This window comes from Notechis scutatus, chromosome Z, assembly GCF_049901735.1.
Source record: "Notechis scutatus isolate UNSWTSFEM ecotype Mainland chromosome Z, rNotScu1.2, whole genome shotgun sequence".
NCBI lineage: Eukaryota > Metazoa > Chordata > Lepidosauria > Squamata > Elapidae > Notechis > Notechis scutatus.
Genome location: NC_142025.1, coordinates 36,807,200 through 36,813,199, shown reverse-complemented (window position 1 = coordinate 36,813,199; position 6,000 = coordinate 36,807,200). Strand labels below are relative to the sequence as shown.

General features: G+C 35.0%; 1 protein-coding gene across 5 annotated transcripts in view; it reads left to right on the top strand.

Annotated features, from left to right (window-relative positions):
- The first annotated feature begins 821 nt into the window (after window positions 1-821).
- HDAC9 (histone deacetylase 9) overlaps window positions 822-6,000 on the top strand; it is a 518,734-nt gene continuing 513,555 nt past the window's right edge. For 2 of the 5 annotated variants that reach the window (XM_087946939.1, XM_087946936.1), the window contains exon 1: window positions 822-975. The gene's annotated coding sequence lies outside the window, so the exon portion shown is untranslated. The remainder of the gene's footprint in view (window positions 976-6,000) is intronic. The other 3 variants (XM_087946937.1, XM_087946941.1, XM_087946942.1) reach the window with 3 other exon arrangements.

Sequence of the window (6,000 nt, the reverse complement as noted above, 5' to 3'; positions counted from 1 at the left end):
AAACAGCTGTCGTTCCAACAGTGTTACTTGATGTTCTTCAGATGTGTCCAATTTAACCTTATCATTTCTAGCCATGACCCCAGTATGATTTTAGAAGAAAGCTCTAATCTAGAGATAGTGGAGCATGGATAATATTCTGCGCTCACACTATGGCTGCACTTTGATGATGCACTGAACCACAGACAATTAGCTAACCTTGTTTAGCCTAGGTTGTTGTGTGAATTCATCCTCTGTAGTTAAGTTACAGTTTAGCAAGGCTTGTTGTGCTAGAAGACAGGGTTGCTATGAGAATGTGGAACCATAGAAAGCTGCCCGTGTCCACCAAGGATGGCAATTGGCTCACGAGCTTTGCTGGAAAAATACAGCAATGAATCGAACAGGAAAGAGAGCAAGTCCTCTGAATGCTCGCTTGCGAAGTCACCTCGCGGCAGCGTTCAAAAAGAGCCGCCGCACTTACGTTGTTCGCGGATTTTTCACACATGCAAATCAGATACACAGCCGGGACCGTCCCTCACCCACTCCTCCAAATCTACCCTGGTTTCTTCGTGGGACCGGCAACTTAGAGGTTCCTCTTTGCACCTGTTCTTTCTGCTCTGTTTCCCTTCGCCTTCCCCGTCGCCGCCCTCCGCACTCGCTTCTCCGGGCGGCAGCGTGAGCCAGGCGCGTGGGCTGAAGTGGAATCGGCGGCAGATCCTCCGCCCTCCCCCGCCCCCGCTGCTATTTTTAGTAAATCCTTCTCAAATCGCCACAGCGGACTGAGAGCGCAAAGCTCAGCCCCTCGTGGCTGTGGCGGCGGAGGTAGCGGCTGTGGCGGGGGCTACTCTCCGGATCCCTTCCCTCGCATTTCTTCCTTCTCGACCTCACAGGGAGCATCGGCTGGTTCTTCCACCTCCGCACCCAGGCTCGCCCGGGTGCCGGTTTACTGGCCTGGGCAGCAGATCGTGGGAAGCCCCTTCCGCCACAACCGGGATAGAGGTAACTTTTCATCCCCCACTCTCCGTGTCGTAGACCTCTTGGCTGCACCACCAGAAGACGGCAGTTTGGTGCAGGTGTGCAAGTAAACGTATCCCCAATGGAGAGAAAGAGAGAATTTTGTCAAAATGATAATAGTAACACACTAGCAGCATCTGCAAAGATGATGGGATAACAGCAGCGATGACGGATGGACAGATGAACGGATGGATGGACATTCTCTCCATCCCTCCCCATATGCCCGCCTTTAGATTACTTTACTATTAGCCCTCCGAGGGGACTCGTATCCATCCCTACGAAGCTCAGTAGGGCGTACATACATCAGGGCGGGAGAAGCACCTGGCGATGCAGACCCGGTCAACTCTTTCCCGCCTTCCTATTGCCAAGTGGCTTCTATTTCGTGCGTATTTGGCTCGGGGTGTCTGAACTTCGGCCGCCCTAGAATTTCCTCGTGGTGGTCTTTTGCATAGTTAGGATGGTGCTCCGGGTTGATCGGCAGTGAAGCGTTTAGCTGCTTCAGCATCGCTTTCGGAGCTGGCAGCTTTTCACAAGGTTAGCCGGGAAAACGCCTGGGCGGGTTCTTTTTCCCCACTCTCCTATATCCAGCTATTATTTAAACAGATCGTCGGAAATCCATCCACCCCCACCAGCCCCCAAATAGTATCTGGGTTACTGAGATTGGGTAGGAAGGTAAATTATATACTTGTTAAAATGACCTGGTCAACTATAAGCATCTCTGGGTTGTCCCCCTATGAAACGTATCAAACAGGTAGAGGAACTTAGATGTGCACATCATATGCAGTGACAGGATACCAATCACTGTGGTTCAGAGTGGGCCTTTTTAGTTTAGGTAATTGCTTAGCTAATTAATAATTAATTTGATTAATTACAGAATTTGTGTTTCTGAAAAATTAAGGCTGCAATAATAAGAGGACAAGTGGAATTTGTGTTCATGTTAGCCAGCATATGGTTTATCTTAAGTGCATAGGAGGCATTTCTAAAAATTAAAATGGAGGCATTATTCCACCTGGTTTTCATCTGTTTTATCAGGTTGGAGTCTTTCATTGTAGGAAGAAAAGAAAATTAATTTGCTGAGTTTGATTCTAAAGAAAATTCAATGGAACAAACATCTGGGGATTAATAATTCTAACCCTAAAACTAAGAAAAAAATGTTTACTTTTAAAGAAGAAAAAAAAAAACTATTTTAGAGAGGTTAGAAAACTATTTTAGAGAGGTTAGAAATTATTCTTTGAATAGAAATATGGTTGTTTTGATGTTCAGTGAATATTATAAATCTATTTTAAAAAAACCCAACATGATTTTATAAAGTTACAGAAAATTATTATACCTTAATATTGCAATATAGCAAACTTGTTTTTACTGAAAACAGATGTATCTTTTCTAGAAATTTGAAACATAAAAAGATTCTGCTGGTACTTACATTTTAAAGAATTAAAATGTGTTAGATAAGTAGTTGTATGTAAACTGTTTATATCTAAAAGAAATTGTTTAACTAAATATTCAGTACTTAAGAGGTGAAAAGGTCATTATATTTTTACACAAAACTGGATAATCACAAGAATTACATATACAATACATTTTTCCTCTTTGAAAAATGCTATTATGTCCACATGATTAAATATCACATGATACTGTAGTTTAATTACTTTATTTAAATAATTTAATTTACCAAAAAAGATGAAAAAAATATTATGATAAATATCAGCCTAGGCATTAGTGAGAAGAGTCTGGGAACTGCCCAGAGAGAGGAGATACTGACTGCCCGGAGTTGAAAATGTCCTAAACTGATAAAATAAACTATTGATATTAGACATCTTTTATGCAGCAGATTCCCAGTAGGGTAAGGATATACTGTAATCGAAATCTTATGGCCCAGAACTGCCTACAGACTTTTGTCAAGTTCTGTGTTGTTCTTTGCTTCATTTCAAAAATCTTTCACAAGGAATCACTTAGGTAGCAGCTTCTTGTACCCTTTCCCAGTGACCTGCTTTTTGGGAAACAGTGAAAGAAGGGTAATGGATGAACCAAAACATTTTTGAACATAGAATACTAGATATTATAACTATAATATTTTAATTTGTGGATTGTTTAGATGTATACTAAATTTAGTATGGCATAAAATGAAGTCATGGGCTGTACAATTTCCTTCCTTCCTTCTTTCCTCCCTCCCTCCCTCCTTTCCTCTTATTAAGAAAACTTTGCTTACATTTTATATTGATAGCAGATTGTTATCTTACCTAAACAAAATAATTTATAGTTATTGTTTAATTTTATTTATGTAATAAATTAAGTTAAATGATAGCTTAAAATATCTTAAGAAACTAGAGTTGGAATTATACCAGTTTTTGTGTGGATTTAATATTAAACTAAGGCTAATATAGAATGGATGAAGATATTGCATGTGTAAATAAGTCTGAGATTTTCTGTGGCTATATTTTAACAATACATCATAATGAAGAGTTTCTTTTCCTTAGAGTACATGATGCTTCTTTACTAAGTTGATATGATTCATAGTAATTTGAATCATAAGTAATCATAGTAAGTTTGAAATGTAGGATAAGAATGCAATAAAAGAATCATTTATAGCATATGAGTTTTTTAGGACCTAATTCTTATATTCTACACATAATTGTATATGTATATGGCTTTTCAAATTCTTATGTAATATAAAAAGACAAGAAATAATTTGTTTCTGATTTTCTAGACCTTGTTGCACATTTTTCTAAAAATATGCTTCTCCGTTTGTAGAATTTATGAATGAATTCAACTATTTCCTAGAATTAATGCCTAGAAATTTGCAGATTTTAAAGAGATAGTTACATTTGTTTCTTACAGCAAAACATCCATTTGTGATCATTTAAGCTTTTTGACCAGACTTTTTAACAAATGAATGGAATTTCCAGAGTTTTATTTCTATTATTTTTCTGAACTTTTGTGAGCCTGATTTCTGAGATAAAGTGTATAATTTTAACTGTTTAAAAGTTTCATAAAAGTTCTTATGAAATATTTTGGTTTAAAATTCAATAACAGTAAATAACAGTAAAATTTATATATAAAAACCTGGAAAGACACAATTTTAAGTATGCAGAAAGAAAGGAATACAACATATATGCTAGAGTAAGGGACATAGAGATAGATATATAGAATGGAAATGTAATTCATTGTGCTCCCTCCAATCATGTTGCTTTATACAAGGCCAACATCTTCAGCAAATCTGCACAGTTAACAGAGGAAAAAGAGCCATGTTGCTGCATTAAAAATAATTGCAGGTCACTGTATTGCATTAGCTATATAGCAGCTAGCAGTATGGTGGCAATGATAGAGCTGATAGTGTTGGTAATGATTGGATGGGTTGGAAGTGCTCAAAAAACTAAGTAACACAATTCCTTCCTGGCACTGGCAATATTTGACAGCAGTGGATTTGCTAAATTTACAAAAATGCCATATGTTGTACAAGCCTAATCTAGACACACCAAGTTTAAAGTCATCTATTGGACTTCAACATTTTATATATTAACCTGATAATTGTTATCTGAGATTTTCTATCACATTATCATCAACAGTAAAAGCATTTTTTCAATATTACAAAATTACCAACCGAGTAAGAGGAATTACTTATTATATTATCACAGAATCACATAGTTTTGCTGACTTCCTAATATCACCCAGTAATAAAAGTGGTAATACTTGTGCCTTTTCCATTTCTAAAATTGTGTTGTCTAGGAATCTTCGTATGTTTTCATATATAAATTTTGTTACTGAATTTAACCCAAAATACTTCATAAGAACTCATATAAAACTTTAACATCTATATCTATATATCTGTATGCATATGATCTTGATCTCTCTCTCATTCTTTCATCTGTATTTTTTATCTATATCTATATCTATTTGCTTAGAAGAAATTTGAGTTCATTGGGCCTTTTTAAAATAAATCTAAAATATACGCTTCTATTTGCTGTACTTTTTAGCCATTATTTAATCATTGTATTCAGCAAGAAATGTCAGCTGGAATAATTGATTAAAAATCTATATAGTAAAAAGATAGAGTTAGATTTCTTGCCTTTAGAATTTCTACAGTATTACAGAAATTTTGCATTAGGTATTTTTGCATATTTCTATAAACCACTGAATTCCCAGTAATGACATAAAACTATTACTATGTATGTTATTATTTTTTCTTCTTTAAATATTATAAAAATAATTGCCAATAGATAAGCAGTAGGAAACCTTGGACAGTTACAGATTATAGACTAAGGGTGCAGATTACAGAGCAAGTTTCACTGAACTTAATGGAGTTTATTTAAAGTTGGTATATGTCTTTTTCCTAGCTATAAATGAGCTGTATTATGAAGAATCAGTGGAACTGATTTTTAAGTATATTAGGCTATATGTTAATTAAAGTAACTTTTTGGTTTGAAAGACAATTTTAATTTTAAATTATACAGTACCACTTAGATTAATATTAATACTTCTGGCTAATCAGAGAATACATTTACTATATTATAAGTACATTTCCTTTGTTTCTAAACTAATTATTTTTCTTGATTACCTTAGTAGGTTAAATAGATATCAGCACACATAAATCCCAGAACGTGTCTTCCAGAGAAAACTCTAAAATAAATAGAAAGTAATTAATTATAGAGTAAATATTACTTTATGCTTCCTTTCTCAGTGGAATTACAATAATTTGGAGAAAATAACTTCAAGAATTTCATTCAATATCTATATTTTTAAATGACCTTGTATTCAGTAAATATCAGATTTCAAAATTAATACTTTAAGGTATTAAAATCCCAATTTCTTTATAACTATACTTGTCAATTTTTCCCTTAAATATCAGATTTAAATTAAATTATATTATAAAGTGTATAGTTTTATCAGTAACTGGTTAGCCCCATGTCCTGATACTAGTAAACTGTGATATATTAATAGTTGAAGACTGTAGTATTGCAAGTCTTGTACAAATACTATTCTTACTACAGTATAATAATATTTAAAACAATA